The 17,945-nt window shown below is 42.2% G+C and overlaps 1 protein-coding gene across 4 annotated transcripts in view; it reads right to left on the bottom strand.

Annotated features, from left to right (window-relative positions):
- ndrg2 (NDRG family member 2) overlaps positions 1–14,492 on the bottom strand; it is a 35,937-nt gene extending 21,445 nt beyond the window's left edge. For 2 of the 4 annotated variants that reach the window (XM_040140640.1, XM_040140636.1), the window contains exons 1-2: positions 14,330–14,492; positions 13,885–14,115 (exon numbers count right to left, since the gene is read on the bottom strand). The gene's annotated coding sequence lies outside the window, so the exon portion shown is untranslated. Of the gene's footprint in view, positions 1–13,884; positions 14,132–14,329 lie in introns of those variants that run through there. The other 2 variants (XM_040140638.1, XM_040140637.1) reach the window with 2 other exon arrangements.
- Positions 14,493–17,945: the final 3,453 nt, after the last annotated feature.

Raw genomic sequence — 17,945 nt, 5'->3', positions numbered from 1 at the left:
ACTCGGGGGACATTCGTGGCCGCTTTCGACATCTGAATGCCTCGATGTCGAAGTGTTCAAGGCTGCGCAATGTGAGGGGTCGGTAAGAAACCAGACCTCTGAGGTGAAATACGGAGGAGGTGGGGGACTTGATCGGTCAGTCATTCTTGTTTTAAATCTCTTACAATCATGTAACAGAAAGGTCGCATGCCGGTTTACAGTCCGACGCCAATATTATCGTCCGTAACGTTATCATCAGCTTCCTGTGGAGTTGTATCTTGATGACATGATGATACGGTATTATGTTATCGCTGCTGTCAAGATGATTGATTCCAGGCAAACTGTTATGAAGCACAAAGGTGTTATGGAGGGTTGTGTGTTTGACATTTGACCACGTCACCCAACCCTATTGTTGCATGTCCTTCCCCATTCTCTCAAAATTCCCTGTCAGACTGGTATCGGGTCAACTTTTCAGCTCACAAAGTTCGGTGCAGCAACGCTTTCACCGCCACACAACATCCGGCTCGGAGCTACTCATTAAACACAAGCTGTTCGCCTAAATAAAGAACAATCTGAAATTGGATTTAATCCCCCGGGTCAATCCAGGAAATATCTGATCACGGAATAGATCAAATGAAATCTGGCTACGCGTTTGATGCCAACTTTTGAGGATCTTAAAACCTGATGCTATGGATACAATTTGTTCAGCCCTGCTCCCCCGACTCGTAATTGCTTAGAAATTGTCTAATAAAGGAAAAAAAAAAGCTGCAATATTGCAGGAGAAAAACACACTAAAGTTCAATGGGGAAAGTCAGGTAGTTTCTTTTGCAAATCCAAACTAAGGTCACTGGATAATTGTGATTTTCACTTGACGGTAAAACGTGCGAGCATGCAATTGCCTCCAACACACACTCATCACCCCGCTGACACACAAACACACAAGCATGCATACACACAGTGGGGAGACCCAGGTGCTGAGGACATGAACAATCTCAGGGCCGAATCTGTTCTCTGTCCCCAGGTAGATAACGTTAATCCGCAGTCCCTCACTGCTGTCACACCTGGGTGCCGCCATGTCTGCATACAGACTGCTGAGGCTGGATTTTCTTTTCTTTCTCTTTCTTTACAATTCAGCACTCTGATACACCCATGGTATTACACATGGAAATATACGAATGAAACAGAAAGCATCCACACTGGAGGCCGGGGGAAACAACCAGCCTGGATCTGACCAAACTCAATCTGAATTTCGGGAGTCTTGCGGCCACCGTGAAATTTTAAAACTGAAATTCCTTCGTAAAGCCCTTCTGCAAAGTTCAAGTCGTGAAAAAATGCTCCACATCTTGGACATGGAGAAAAAGAGCTGACAACGACAAAAACCTTACAAAAAGCAGAGTAAATGGGATGTGTGACCCGGGACGGCCGGGCGGGCGGCAAGCAAACAAAGATTTACCAGCGATTGAAAAAAAGAAAAGAAAAAGAAGGGAACAAAAGGAGCACAAACACTATACACAGAGTAGAAAGCAATACTGCTGCTCTGTCTACGCCATGTCAGTTAACCCTTCCGTGCCGATGGTGCATTTTTACAGCTAAAGTAACATTTCAACACTTGTGCCTTTAGGAATAGTGTTGAACACTGGTACAATGGGAAGTAAGCAACTGTAATATCTGCTGAAACTCTACATAACTACACTCTGTTTACATGCACGCTTTTTGCCCTAAAGTTAATATGTGTACATATCACATAATTTGTTTATTTCCGTACTGTATATTATTGCTTTAATTGTTGAATATTGATGGGTTTTTGTTTTTTTTTATTTTATGCTTTAGTTTCTTACTCCATTACTTGTAGTACTGCAACAAGCTCATTTCCATATGGAGATCCATATGGCTTCTCCACCATCTTATAAGATATAGTAGAACTGGTCCATTAATTTTCCAGGGTACGTGACTGCCAGAGGCTTTAAAGGGAGAAGACTGCACACTGCAGCTCACATCAACAACTCCTACCTTTTTTTTGGGGGGGGGGGTGTTGTTGCTAGGTCTGCTGGACAAAACAAAGTCCGGGAGCAGAAACGAGAGAGAAAAATGAGCCGCAAACGTATGGAGAGAAAGCGAGCACAACAGCAGCCACCATGGAGACCCAGAAAGGAGCCAAAGCTCCCCCTTGTCTCCCCTTTGAGCCAAGCCTTTGCTTACTCTCCCCACTTCTAATCTCCCGTGCTGCTTCCCACGGTGTTGGACGGGCAACACGTGGATCACCTTGGCTCTCCAGAAGATACAAACACACACACACACACACACAGAAATAAAAGAGCAGCTTAGAAAAGACTGTTCAATCTCTCTGTCCCTCATCGCATCACTTCGGCCCCTTGTCTCCTCAAATCCTCTGTTGCCCGTCACTCAGCGGCTCAGCTCAGTTCTTCTTTTCATTTTCAGGCCGCCTATTATTCCCTTCATCGTGACCTCACCTCCACTCAGACATCCAGTCTCTCTGTCTGTCTTGAAAGGTGAGAGTACTCTTTGACAAAGATTATTCGCCAGAGGAGCAGATAATCCATTGCATCCTCATACTATTAATATCATTATGGAAGTATATTTGATTGTGAGTTTTACTTTTTTTTCCCCCCTGTTAAATTAGCATATATCTATTCACGCTGACTTGTGCGCTTATTTGGTCAAAATTATAATTAAAACCAAAAAGAAAAAAAATTCAAGGTTTATTCATTTTTCTGCTGCGATAGCGCTCACAACATTAGTGTTCTCCAGGACATGGGAGCTGACGATGTTGACATTACTGTTATGCGAATGGTCCACTATCAGTGTTTGTGGGCACTAAATATAGACTGCAATATCACTTCTGTTCCAACGGCCACACAGACAGCAAACAAGTTGTGGGGTCGACCTTGTTAGCCGTTGCTTTGTACCAATTGTGATTTTCGCACTCGTACGCAAACGGACCTTTCTGGGTTATTCTTGACAATGCTGACTCTCAGATGTTAGTCGTGAAAGAGCATCAAACTTGTAACATGGAAACGCGTAGCCAAAGGCCTGAAGCCATTACGCTTTTTGTCCACAAATACGTTCAAAAATTTGGATTATTCTCTTTTGAAATATGGAAAAATTAGCACAAAACCTGCAGTATCATCACAGTCATATATATATTTCCTCCCAAAAAATGTGTGGGTGCGAAAACACCAAACTTTTTCTATTTCCAGCCTCTCAAATGTAAGGATTTGCAAAAGCTCTCTGTTTTACCTCATCGTAAATTGAGTATCTTTGAGTTTTGGATGTCCTAGAAGACAACTTTAAAGTTATAAAATAATCAAAAAGCTAGAGAGGTTTGTAATTTTCTCTCCTCCGGTGACACTCGCCCATCAACGTCAATGGCAGCTGACATACAGGCTTCGGGTTTGTGCGCCCGGTAGCTGCGAGAACGTATCAGAGTGGAGCTCAAAGTGAACCAGTAATTACCTTGAACGATTATGTGAATGTACAAAAGACAGTGGTTTACTTTGTTCAGGTCAGATCTGAAGAGAAGAGACTCAGACGGCTGAATCAATTGTTTCGATTCAGGTCATGTGGCCAACAGACGAGCACATGATCACAGACGCACAGAGTCCCATGCCGCCGCCGCACGCACAGACATACACTAATTGACCTTCAAGCTAGGGTAAATTGATATGTCGGAGCCACTGGCTGAGACCCGATTGAGATAAATGTCCCGTTAATGGTAGGCTGACTGCTGCTGCAGCCATTAATAAAACTGCTTTTCTCAAGGCAGCAAAAACACCACATAACATACATACATGACTATCATGATAGTTCTGTATCATTTCCAATGGTTTCTTAAATGTATATCTAGAGCATAAACTTACATGGAGAAAACCTTACCTGCACTCTTTAAATCTTATTCACCCAGGAAATCTTATTTAGCCAAATTTTTCTAGACACGTATACTCTTATCGGAGGCTCAATCCTTTAATCGTCTACTTTTGGCCACCGAGGAGGTCTTGCCGGAGCGGCTGGGGGTTTAGTGCCTTGCTCAAGGGCTCATTCAATTGTGTTTACTTGACTTCTATGTATAAATATGCCATTGCGTAAGTTCGTTTAATTGTTTAGTCCATAAAATGTCCAAAAAAAAAAGTAAGAGAAAAAGAAGCTGTCCAACCAACGGTCCAAAAAAAATCGATATGCTACATGGCCAAAGTCCGTGGACAGCCACACATCTCCAAAACCATGGGCTTTAATCTGCTGCTCTAACAGCCTCCACTCTACTGGAGAGGTTTTCCAGAGGTATTTTGGAGCAGGGCTGCATGGATTTGCTCCCATTCGGCCACAAGAGCATCGGTGAGCTTGACCACTGATGTTGGGTGATAAGACTTGATCACAGTCCGTGTTCCAGTTCATCCCAAAAGGTGCTGGACGGGGCTGAGGTCAGGGCTCTGTGCAGGCCAGTCAAGTTCCTTCACACCGGACTGAAAAAACCCATTTCTTCCTGGACCTGGCTTTGTGTAGTGAATCAGTGAAGACCCCCCACCCCACCCCACGTCGTTGACACAAAGTTGGAAAAACACTTTTGTCTAAAACATCATTGTATGTTGTTTCCTAGGACAAAACAATGAAAAACAATCATAACATAAAAGTACAAAAATGGATGTCCACATACTTTTGGCCACGTGTTGTATAAAATAGAGAAAAAACATAAATCGTCACATTTTAGAAACAAGAACGACTTAATTTTTGACACTTTTGCTTGAAAACTAAATAAAACACTCATTTGATTGACAGGAATGTCGTATATTAATTGATTAGTTGTTTCGTTACGTCAATGGTGAAGCACCATTACGTTGCCCGCTGCCTGAGAGTCACACCGATTCCACGGACACCGTGCACTAAATGTCGCATGACACGTCCTTTGTTTGCACGTTCCCTGTGTCTGTTATCAAACTGATAACGGCTGATGGTTATGAGGGGAAAATCTGATCATAAAAACATTACAACTCCATTTTTGCAGAAGCTGTTGGGGAAACATTGCTAAATGACGTCAAAACGGTTGCTGGTTATGACCACTTGAGTGAACATTTAATGAGGGGATTACCATGTTGAGCGGCTGATTATGCAGATAAGTGAAACGTGTATAAATGAATAATGAATGAGATGTCCAGACTCAAATGCTAAATGGACAGTAACTGTCTCCCCCTCACTGGTACAGCGTCCGACTCTCTCAAGAGCTCAGAGCGGAGAAAAACGAAGAGACGGGGAGTGAATTATTAGGAGCCATTATCACAGCCAGCGCAAAATTATACTGATTACTGTGTTCTCTAAACAGTTATCAAACCGGAAAATCTACAAGCAGAAATAAGTAAATGTCTCTTCCCCTTTAAGTTATTAAAAGGCTCATTGCATAAATGGTTAAGAAATTATGGTTCCTCTGGGTATCAACTTGTATCGATATCCTGAGCTCCACTCATCCGCATTATGACTCATATGTTCTGTTTTCACCACTGGTCAAACACTGATTTCGTTTTTTTTTTGTTTGTTTGTTTTTTTAAATTTGCTGTTGCTCGCGTTGCCTTTTTCTTTCTCTCATTTTACTAAACTACATTTATTTATAATCTGGTCCAATTTTTGACGTCTTTTATTTACCTAAAACATTTTTTTTTGTAACTTGCTTTAATCGTTGCTTGTTTTTAAAAAGTTGTCTTGAGTAAGCACGTGTTTTTTGAAACGTGCTCTAGCAATAAATATTATTAAAATTATGGACGAAATGATCTAAATGTCATAAGTATTTTTTTTTACCAAATCAGTGTATGACAGTTCCTGTCTTGCGCTGGTTTACTTTATATATGTTTGTCAGGATTAATCACAGTATAAGTGCAGCATCTAAGCATTATTTTCATTTTAGATTAATCTGCAGATTCTGTTCTTGATTGACTGATTGATGGTTTTGTCTATGAAATGTTAGAAACTAGTGTAAAATGCCCCTCGCGATATCCCAGAACCCAAGGTGATGTTGGGGAATTGCGCGTTTTGTCCAATCAATTCTCCAAGACCCGAATAAGTTTGACTTAGAGTGATATAAAACAAAGAAATGCAGCAAATAATCATATTTAAGAAGCTGGAACCAGAGAATGTTTGACATTTTTGCCTAAGAAAGATGACTGAAACAATGAATCAACCATCAAAATACTTTCTGCTTTAATCTGGACTGGACCTGGGGCTGACTGATCAGTGAAACATTTGGTTAGACTGGTTAACCAGTAATTGATTGTTGCAGCTACTTTCCGTTTAATTATATGGGATTTACACAATTTATTTATTGAAAACTGCTATTAGAGCAAATGTTAAAAAACAATTTGGTCAAGTCAGCCATAATATTAACAATAGGTATTATTATTGCTTCTGATTATTATTTAAGACATTTGACCTGATGAATATTTTTTGGAAAATTATTGGCAAATAATCAGTTGTATAGTAACTCACTTATACTTGGTAAAAGAAAGGCTACTAAACAGATCTACACTCAGGTAGCTGTTTTTCTACGGGTTCATATTCATCCATTACTGTCCTGCAGCCATTTTTTTTTTTTTTTTTTTTTTTAATCGGTCGACCTCCATTACGGAAGCCGGCCCCTGTTGCTAGGAGATCTGTCACACAGCTGCGGACAGACAATCTATTCTATATAAACACAGTTCACATGGATATTGTGATTACCAGCAGGGGAGGAACGTTACCCCTGCTAACATGTTTTTGCTGTTTGTTTTCTTCCCCGCTCAGCTCTTCCTCTTCCTTTGGATCTATTGACAAACATTCCTGATTATGTAACTGGGTGCTGTGGAATGCTCACCACACACACACACACACACACACACACACACACACACACACACACACACACACACACACACACACACACACAGACACAGACACAGACACACACACACACACATTGTTAACCATCACCTCTGACAGCACCAGACTGATTACACATTTGGACACATTTAGATCCCTGCTATTCAGAATCACAGCGACAGAGTGTCAATTTTGCCCCACACAGGACATTTTTTAGAAAATAAAGAGAGGGGGGAAAAAAAGAAAAAAGACACACCTGCCCACGCTACTCCACACATCCAACCTGAGAAATATGAATGGAGTTTGGGAAGAGCATTTGTCTATAAATAGGGTGTTGTGAAGGGCTGTTTGGACTCGTGGGAACAGACAGGGCATTGTACTGCCTGGCCTATCTGTACCTGGCCTCTAGCCATCAGGCAAAAGCAGTCCCCCCACAAACACACACACACACACACACACACACACACACACACACACTTCCACACACTGGCCCGGATGCCAGCATATGAAGACTGCTGTAATGTCATACTCCTACACAGTATAAAATCCATATTCACTGACCCATATACCGAGAGTCTTATGCTCACGTACAACCGCACAGGATATCAAAAAATAAAAATCCATATTTTTACACAAACCTAGACTGATATGCACTAGACACTGCCACTGGCCAAGACTCTGACTATAACAGTTCAGATGAGAAAGACATTAAAATGTTACTCGCATGTTCAGAATTTATTCAGACTAGGCTGATCTCAAACACCTACGCAGTGAGCGTTATCCCACACTGTCTTTACTGTCTGTCAGACATTAAAAATACATCCAAGCTCATTACAAGAACCCGTACTAGTGTACTCTACTGCCAAACAAAAATACCAGGAGTCAGATCACCAACCCTACAAATGTTTATACACAGAAGTGCTTTTTATATCCCCATGTTTTTTTGGAAACTGACTAATCTCTTGAGAATATTTTTCCAACTTCTACGCTGTAAAAAAAACAAATTTATGAAAAAGTAATGACAAAATTCAATTGAAAAACTTTTTTTGAATGCTGACTGTCAAGTGCTGCCCATGATCTGTCATGTGCTGGTGTTTTAAACTATTTAAAAAAAAGAAAAAAAGATTTGAATATACTTAACACAGCCAAAGATACCAGCCTGAGTGGGAAAAACATTTCAGCTGTGCGCAGTGTGCTTTGGTTTCCATCCAAACAATTCATTTTTAGTAGCCCGTGAGCACAAATTTCAGTGTTTGTTTTGCATTTTCGACGGTCTCTTGAGTCATGTTGGCCGGGTTTTAACACCCTGAACTGAATCTACTGTCAGCAGAGAAGAATCAATGTTTCTGTTGGCGCTAACATGCAGAAGTCCAATATTAGACAGTGTTACTTACAGCAGCTGCACTCAGATGGGCCATACAAGATACCAGTGGAGCGAGTAGATAAAGGACAGGAGAAATCTTTCTTCATAGAGAGTATACAACTCATCAAACCATTTTAATAGATTAATCAACGACACTTTATAATGAATGTAAGTCTCAACTCACAATTATTTTTATTATTTTCAGCCAATTATCTCCTCGGTTAATCTTTTTGTCCATAAAATGTCAGAAAATATTGGAAAATGGCAGGTCACACAGTTCAACGCCGACGTCTCCAAATGTCTTACTTTGACCGACCGACAGTCCAAAACCCAAGGACATTCAGTTTACTATCACATATGACAAAGCAAAGCATCAAATCCTCACATTTGAGAAGCTTGAACCAGGGAATATTTCAGGGAATAGTGCTGAACCAGGTGTTGCTGCTGTGGGAGTCAGAGCTAGCAGTCAAGAAGACAACAACATTTGTTTGCCTGATATTCTGGGACCTGAATCCATCTCTGAAGCAATACTTGGGAGTCCAATAATAGCTGTTTACTGGCCTAGTTTGCTGCATATCCACACATCCATCTACCGCTCAACACTGTTATCAGTGTCTTCTACTTCACAGCAGCTATAAACCCCTTGGCGCCATGCAATATAAGCTGATAAAACATGTAGAATATATGGTCATTTTATCATTGTAGCTCAATTAAATTCATTAAATTAAGTCCATCATTCATCATTTTTAAAAATTAAACTTATAAATGATGACTCACAATTTGAAAAAGAAATCACGATGTACTATAGATTTGTATCCGTCACTATTAGGTAAGAGGTGTCAGTTTTGGAACGAAATATCCAGATGTGAATCTACAACATCCAAGGTCAGAAATCGACTATAATTTGAACTTCAGTGCCTCACCACTGTACAACCATGACCACTTTAACAAGTCAAGCATACCGTCTTTCCTTGCAGTCTACACTGATGGATTAGCAAACACTGCAGGAGTAAATGTTAATATTGGTAGAGTCAACAGGCAAGGTGACAGTTTGAATACGGTAAAGTAACCCCCCCCCGCCAGTGCGTTTTACTCCTGTGATAAAACAACTGAAATCGATAAACTTTATTTATTCAGCACCTTTCATACACGAAACACAGTTCAAAGCGCTTTACAAAACACAAAAGAAGAAACCTGACAATGGGTGTAGTATTACTCCTGATTGTAATGGCAGTTACACAACGATATCAATCAAAAGTTTGCTAGCATTAGCTAGCCTTACCAGCCTAAACCTAATGGTCATACCGGACCAAGTATGGGTGTAGCAGCTTTGAAGCCGTCTTTTCGCCAAAAGAGTTTATAATTTTAGCAATACAACATCAAAAAAATGATGGAAATCATGCCTTGTGCCAGAGGAAAAAAACGTGTCGGGAACCCTGTCGACATTGGAGTCGACGCTGCCTGGAGTGCAGAAGGTCAAACTGTCACTGACAATCCAAATGAACACGGGACACGTCCAGTGATGGTACAACTAGTCTGTAATGAGGTCAGGTTGGTCAATAGCCACCATAGCAACACGTTCAGTGGTGCAGAGATAATGAAACATTGCTGTTGGTTTGACAAACTTGCTCACCGTCTACTGTTTTTAGATCAAAAGCTTCCATTTTTCACAGGAGTATGGATGCAGAATAAAAATACAAAACTTCAGCTTGTAAGTCATCATTTAAGGATGCTTCTGTTTTTCCCGCAAGCACCATCAGAGGAGACTGAACCAAACGGTCAGTTGATCTCCTTGGATTATTAGTCAGGCCACAACACACACACACACTTGGGGGATGTAGCATCAGACCAAAGGGCGACTGTTCCAGTTGAAGGGTTTATTTTTGGCCCTGGCAGATGCATATGACACGACTCCAAATAAAATCCGCACATCAATGCTGTGACACGTCGACAGCCCAGCCCATTGAACGTAACACTGTCCTCGCCACAATCTGGGTCAGCTGGAAGGTACACAGAATCAGCAACCTGTGGCGGTCACATAGTTCATGTGTAACGTCATCCAGCAGACCAGAAATGAATGCTAGTAACTTGTTGGGTCTTGTGCTGAGCCTTAAAATGTAATTTTCTTGGGCTGATGGAAAGAAATCTGATAATAAAGTGAAATAATTTTGCTTTTCCAGTGCAATTTCACATGCAAATGTGTGGCAAGATAAGAATGCACGAATTCCTCACCCTACTGACATTTTACTGCATTTAAAATTAATTTGTTGTGGGTTTTATTATCGATTCATCTATACAGCACTCAATCAAATCACATAAATTGATATGAATAATGGGCTTTAGTGGTGAGTGAGTCTTACAGAACATTGGTTCTGCAGCTAAACATCTGTGTAACCTAATCAAATAAAAAAATAAAAAAATAAAAATAAAAATACACAGCAGAACAATCTGTTCTTGTGACCGCTATAAATAACCCGTAATATATCATTTCTGATGCTGGAACAGATGACAGGACAGGGAGCCTTTCAAGTTTACAGACATGTCTTCGAACCAACACAATCAGCTCACAAACAAGCACAGACAACAGACAGTGTCGAAAAAAGATCGACCTAAAGATCGACCTGAGGTTTAACCAGCAGGGGAAGGAAATTCAAATCATTTTAAATTAAGTAAAAGTAGTAATACAGTCATGTTAAAACAGCTACCTAAAGTAATTAAATCCTGCATCGGAATTGTGGTTGAAACTATATTCAAAGTATTATCAGTTTTATTATTGATCTGCTAATCTGCAGAAAGTCCTGGTGATGCTATACTGGTCTATATACAGCTGATTATTTCTGTATATTTATCACGGAAAATCTAATCAAATAACTAATCCAGTCTTTAGTTGTATTTAGTGGAGTCAAGTATTTGTCCCTGAAATGCGTTGAGGTGAAAATACAAGCTCTCGCAAAACGCAGGAAGTAGAGTACCTGTTCCTCAAAATGTACAGTACCTGGGTGAATGTACTTTGTTACTTACCACCAGATGTTTAGCTAACATCATCATTCATTCAGTATTTCCGAAAATCCTGAATTTTTTGTAGAAAAAGCTTCAAGGAAAATGCTGACATTGTTCAGTTATTCTCATAACTGTGTCCATTCTGACAGTCATGCTAACTTTGCACTCGCCACCTCCGTTGTAGAGATTCGGGAAACACGAGAAGTGCTAGCTAGAGCCGTATGAAGTTAGCGAAAATAGCTAATTCAGCTAACACCTGTGTTTACCCATTGTGTCCGTTCTCACTCAGGGTCAGAACGGACACAATTCTCAGAATATGACCCCGGGATGAAAAAATACGACAGTTTCCCTTTGAGTTCGGCTTCACTAACGGCAGCCGCAAGTTACTGATGAAGGGTTCGCCGCAATGACAGAAAACATGTGTTCTTACTCAGGCACAGCGGCGCAGCCACGCGCGGCGTTGAGGTTTTATCTGCTGAGGTTTTGACGTACTGTATATTCTGTCTCGGAGACTTCTCTCTCCGACCCAGTGCAGCGGAGGTGACAGCAAATTTTGTTTGTGCCGCTCAGAGCACTGAAAAATGACACTGGCATTAAAAATAAATAAATAAAAAAAGACATATAGAGACTACTTTGTCCCAAGAAATGGCTCCAAAGAAAAATGTCCACGGTGAGTGAAGGTGGCAGTTTCTGTAAAGACACGCTGCTTGCGAGATTTTGAAATATCGCGTTTCACGGCTTTGAGAAGCACAAACGAAATTCCATTCCCCGACACCGTGTCGGGCAGAGGCATCACTCTCAGGGGCGGATGTCTCAAAAACCCAGCAAATAAAACCCAAAAAAGGAGACATTTGGGGCGAACTGACCCTTCGGAAGCCGAAAAAAACAGATACTTCACATCAGCATTCAGGTTCTTCTTGGTGCTGTCCCTTACTGTCTTCTGGTGTAACGCTGAGAATTCATTTTGAAATGGAACAGCAACAAAAATATGGACACGGGGCTGCTGGTAACACCACACCCACCAGCAATTCCAACCAAGAAAGACAAACAATACACTGTCTGTGTGTGTGTGTGTGTGTGTGTGTGTGTGTGTGTGTGTGTGTGTGTGTGTGTGTGGCTGCATTTCTATATCTCAACACAGTCTATCGTTTCTGACAGAGCGTGTGCGCGCGCGAAACTGTACATCTCAGCGCACATACTTCCGAGGAGCCTGCCTGCGCGCGCGCGCACACCGGAGCGCGCGCGCGCGTTATCAGCAGCTCGCTCCACTTCAGTCGGGGGGCTGTGAGGGCCGCGGGTCTGCGAATGCGGTATGACTCACAGAATCTGTGCGCGAGCTTGCTGAAGTGCGTGCGTGCAGCTTGCAGCATAGTGAAATCCTCTCTGTGGAGCTGCGTGTAGACTGAGGAGGTGTGTGTGTGTGTGTGTGTGTGTGTGTGTGAGTGAGCGAGCGTGTAAGTGTGGAATGTGCGCGTGTGAGTGTGTGTGTGTGTGTGTGTGTGTGTGTGTGTGTCCTTGATCTGGCACGGCACACTTGAAGCAAAACACTTTCCCTCGCGCGCCAGGCTATAAAATATTCCATATGGGGGAGTCTAACGAAACGGATCCTTTCCGAGCCAGCACAGGGCCAGTGAACGCACACACAAGGAACACACCTCCGTTTGACATTGACAAACATTATACACCCTCCTCTGGCGCACCAAGTGCTACAACCCCCCAACACACACACACACACACACACACACACAGCCCCAATCTAACTACCTCTCCCTCTCAGAAAGAGACAAAAAAAAACAACGTCTCTGTCAAGAAAATAAAAAGTACTTGACAATGATATCGCCTCTGCTGCAGCTCTGTAGGAAGGAGAGTTTTAAGCGCCAAGGAGGGAGAGCAATGATGCGCCTTTTGGCTGAGAGACAAGACAGGGTCCATGTAGCCCACGATTCAAGTTCATGCAACACGGGGACGTCAATGCTGGCCTACATTCCGTCTGCGGGATATCTGAGCCGTGCCATTGAGCTGTCATGCCTGGGAGGTGGTGGCGGCGGTGGTGGTGGTGGTGTGTGTGTGTGTGTGTGTGTGTGTGTGTGTGTGGGGCGGGGGGACAAAGACCCGCTGGCGATGCCACATGTGCGCGTCAATAACACGCACTCCCCTCAATCACACGTACTCTTTTAACAGGGCTCACATGCCAGCAGAGGAAAAAAAAGTGAACATTATATTTTATCTATTTGTGTTTGCGAGCAGATATTTGAAGATTAATTCCGCGCAGAGCTGGATGTGTGTTTGTTTGTTTTTTTTGTTTTTTTTTTTGATAGGAGAACCGAGCAGCGTGCGTCTGGGGTTCATCAAGGAGGAAAACACGGGGGGGGGGGCACTTATTACTTTGACATGGGTTTTGCATTACGCATTATTAGACGGGAGGGTCCTACTTGCATCCCTGCACATTCTGCTAACACAGAACTCCCCCGAGAAAAAAACACATTTTTTTTTTTTTTTTCGCGACTGTTGATTGAACAATGACAAAATCCACACAGGCTACTTCCGACTTTTTTTTTTTTTTTTTTTTCCCCAGGAGGACATAAAGAGCTAAAAAAAAAAAAAATAAAAACTTTAAAAAAAAAATAAAAATAAAAATAAATCACTGGTCATTTTGTGCATTGATAATAACAACGGGATAAACTCACCTTTCAGTCTGCAGATGGGAAACAAAATATCTTCTCACAAAAGCGAGGGACCTGTAAAAATATATGGCAAGTCTCGTTCTCCACTTGCACGGTGTCTTCTACAGCTCTCTTCCCAGCGTGTCCCTCCAATCGTCCCTCCAATCTCCTGTTATTTCACTTTTTCCTCCACCTCCTTTATTTTTCCGCTGTGGCTTCTTCCTCTGTTTTCCCCCCCTGTGTTGTTTTTTTCTCCTTTCTCCAGCAGGAGGAAAATTGAGCACAGCGAGAGAAAAAAAAAGAAAAGAAAAAAAAAAAAAAATATGGAGTGGTCAATCAAAAGGCAAGATGGAGCGGTGGAGTTTTTAGGGGTGATGATAAGAAAGCGATCTACCAATAAACCCGCCGACAAATACGAGTAAACGGGTTTATTGTAATCCGCATAAGTGACGGGTTAAATTTAACTCACCTCGTTACAGCCCGCGGTCGAACCAGACCAAATGCCGAGGCAAAAGTCGGGACAGAGTAGCGTGTTTCTGTCCCGCGCCCCCCGAGGTTTCCCGTTGGTACAGTCCGCCCTCGTTGAGCTTGTCGAGCGCAGCCGAACGCTCGAGCGTTCGCGCTTGAGCCCGAGCCTGCAGGTAAATAAACGCACCTGGAGGTAAGACGCAGTCAGGAAGGGGAGGGGGTCTGGGGGGGGGGCGACTTCAAGCAGTTCGACAACGAGAGGTCTGGTGGTCTTAAGTCCCGTTGTCCCCCGAAGGAATCCGAGCTTCATTTCACATTCGCACACTTTACCGTCACATAATGCGTATGAAATGGCGTTTAATTTTTTTTTTTTTTTTTTAGCAGGTGGGAAACTGAGTAAGATAATAAAATGGAATAAAATCGAGCCTGTCATTAGAATGGAAACTATTAAAAAGAAAAAGAAAAAGTTCGACATTTTCAACATACTCCCATTTGAGTACAGTGTGTAGAAGCATAAAATAACTTATTTTTGCTGTCAGCATGGTTGTATCAACCTGTTAAGAAGCCCTGGTGGAGAAAAAAAACAAAAAAAAACACCCCCCCCCCCCTTAACTCCCACTCTCTGAGCAACAGGAATGTACTCTGTTGCCTATAAATTACCATTATGTTCAGTGCAAGCAGCAGTCTACATGGCAGCTCTGCTCCCCGAGACCAAGGAACCCGCCGGTGCTCCAGAGCTGAAATATGTTTCCCCTGCTTCTCTGCGTTAAATGGATTGAACGCAACTCTAGGCAGGAACGCCTTGACGTCAGCGGCATATAAACTAAGATATAATAAGTCTTGAAATTAAAGATTGACTCTATAAGACACAGCCACGGCATTACTTAATACTGCCGGACATGTCTTAGTTAATATTTTTACCGTAGTGGTGCAAATTCCCAAACAAACTGGGCAGATTTCAGGCTTGAATACGGACCGATTTAAAATGAAATACGTTGAAAAGTGTGACACAAGCAACCACTGGGTACTTTGGTAATTTTGGTAATTTTTTCTTTGCATATATGGTAAATAACAATGAACATTGCGGTTACTGACCTATAGTGCGACCAGTTTGCAGATGAAACCAAATGTTTATGGTTCAATATTAGGTTTAATCAGACAATAATGGACATCCTTGTAGTTCCAACGAGTTACCGAAGGGTTTCTCTATGGTTTCTACTGAGATTTATTGTTAGCAATGAATATGTAATGGCTTTTTAATAAATTTAATACACATAAATAACTATTCAGTAAATTGTATTTGAGTTTGTGGATTTGTTTTCCATCCAAACCTGCTCTTCCACTTTGGCGAGAGTTAAAAGAAATTTGAGCACCTGAGCGCACTTGATTTAGACTTTACTTAGCACTTACAGTCTTAATGCTTACTTAAATGTGGATTAACAGATGCAGAAGGTTTATGTGACGTACTGTATATATACAGTAAGCCTAAGGAAACCTAATACTGTATTATGAGACATAAAATACATTCAAAAGCTTAAGAGTCCATAAACATTTAAGAGAGTCTCCTCTATTTCCAGTCCTCTAAGGCTTTGATGATACCAGTTCTTCCGTGTCAACCGTGAAGCGACGGACTTGCATAATTCTGTTCTGTGTGCCAGAAAACATAGAGAGCAGGGGGGAAAAATAAACATGACACACGTCCTCCCAGTTGAAACTGTACCGTACCGTACCGTACCGTACCGTACTTTACACCAAACCCGGAGCGGAGCTGCCCGGTAACCAGAACATCATTCATCAGCTCGGCGGTTATGTAAGTCAGGTCATAGCTTCCCCGAGTGACACGCACAGACTCACATCTGTATATGCTTCCCAGCTACATTTAGACTGGGAAAAGACGACAATATGACTGAAATACACCTCTAGGGATTTATAATAAATCCGTGGTTCATGTCGGTGATTGCAGTCGCCTTATTTTGTTTTTTTGGGGCATTTTTTCTGTCTCAACACTACTGATTCTTACAGCTATTGTGGTTGCATGATACTTTATCCCACCAAAAAATATTATACTGTTGCCACATTTGCAATATGAGGATTTTGTCGGCAAGCTGTCTAAATGCTGCAAATCATGAAGACTTGCCAAATTTTCCAGCCAGCAAAACTATTTTCTGTGGAAAGAGACTTGAATGTCTGCAGTGGTTGGATTTGGAATAAAACTCACTCAGTGTGTTATCTGCGCGATAGCTGGCAGTTTAAAATCTCTCCGCGGCCCTAAATTAACCGACTTACATAATGATCCTCCAGACCGTGCCCCCGTCACTCTGTGGTGAGGCAGATGTTTCTTCCGCCCGAGCACACTGATGCTCATTGACACAAGTTACTGTGTCACTGTGAATTCGGCCTAAATCAACACGTACAGTATGAATGCCCTCACACTCCACTGGGTTACAGCCTGACCTGCTCTAGCATGCTGACACCCCATATTCAGAGGAAAGCACGAGGTCTGTGGTCTTTTTGCTCAACACGCAAGTGATTTGTTGCATTATTTGCGCCATTAAAGGAGAAATGGATGTGCGCAGAGAGAACTGCGGACATGCTCAGCAGCAACTGCTACAGCAGTCGCGGTTGTATATCAGCGGTCATTTCTTATCTTGGCCCACCAGCTGTGCAGCCTGGCTGGATTAGAGGGCTTTCAGGTGACGTAACACACCCTCTGGTGGTCATGCCGGAGCTCCGACATAAGCTGTGAAAGTCTGATTGCTGTTGTTGACAAAACATGATTCAGCATCTACAACTGGCATCGGGATGATTTTGTTGAGGATTTCGACCAGTCATTTCACCAAACAGAGATATTAAATCATTGCTTTTATATATTGGCAGCTTGCTAGCTAGCCCTTCGCACAATCACATGATAATAATCACATCTTACCTTAACCGATGATGGTTTTTAACGCTAATAAGTTTTATTTATGTATGTTTCCCAAGATGTTACTGAATTTTTTGTGGAATACAGAAAATTTGTTGCTAGACTGTCTCGGCTGAGTAAACACACAGTGGCTGTCGGACAAAATGAGACAGATGGTGTCAAATATTGAGTTTGTGCATGTTTTTCACTGTGCACGGCCAAAAATTCACCTCCATCAACAGTTACTGTCAGCCACGTTGTCTCAAAACCACCCGGGGGCCGGACTATCATTGGCAGACAGCTGAAATTTATCTGACAAGATACCGTGTGGGGGAGTTTGCCCCCCCCCCGTCTGTCCTGACCTCCGTGTGACCTGAAACAACCTCACACCTTAAATCAGTCCTCGGCCAAGGCCACTGTGTGAGCAATCACTCTGACACAGCAGGAGGCAGTGATGGAGCACCGGTAGTCTAACAAACAATATGTCTGTCGGTGAGGTCATGGCAGGTTGAATGGCTGATGAAAACTTTAATCTGTCAGTCCTGAATATAAAATGTGTGTGTGTGTGTGTGTGTGTGTGTGTGGTCTACGCGGATTTTTTTTGGCACGCTTGCAATCAGTCAGCACTGGAACAGACTGACAAATACCTTCAGCTGAAAACATGTCAGTTAGTGGAGCACGGGACTTATAAAACCATTAGCGAGAGGAATAAATT

This window comes from Xiphias gladius, chromosome 12 (assembly GCF_016859285.1).
Source record: "Xiphias gladius isolate SHS-SW01 ecotype Sanya breed wild chromosome 12, ASM1685928v1, whole genome shotgun sequence".
In the NCBI taxonomy this organism is placed as follows: Eukaryota; Metazoa; Chordata; class Actinopteri; order Istiophoriformes; family Xiphiidae; genus Xiphias; species Xiphias gladius.
Note: the sequence above shows the minus strand (reverse complement) of the source record. Positions and strands in the feature narration are given on the sequence as shown.